A 259-nucleotide genomic window follows, 5' to 3' on the forward strand; every position below is an offset into this window, starting at 1 on the left:
CAACGTTCTTTATTCGGTGAATAAATATATTTATACATTATTCTTGGTTATTATTTAGTATTTTCTACTTAATATTCGGTTTAAAGTTTTGTGACGATATTAAATTTTTATTAAATAAAAACAAGCTTTGGCTGTTTATTTCTTAAAATACTATACTAGTTTGACAAACTTGACTCCATCCAGTTGTAATTGCCTGTTTTGACACCATTATTGCTAGTGTTTTTGTTTAAAATATATATATATCATAGGTTGTCAGAAC

The sequence above is a fragment of the Limulus polyphemus genome, unplaced genomic scaffold (assembly GCF_000517525.1).
Source record: "Limulus polyphemus unplaced genomic scaffold, Limulus_polyphemus-2.1.2 Scaffold1794, whole genome shotgun sequence".
In the NCBI taxonomy this organism is placed as follows: Eukaryota; Metazoa; Arthropoda; class Merostomata; order Xiphosura; family Limulidae; genus Limulus; species Limulus polyphemus.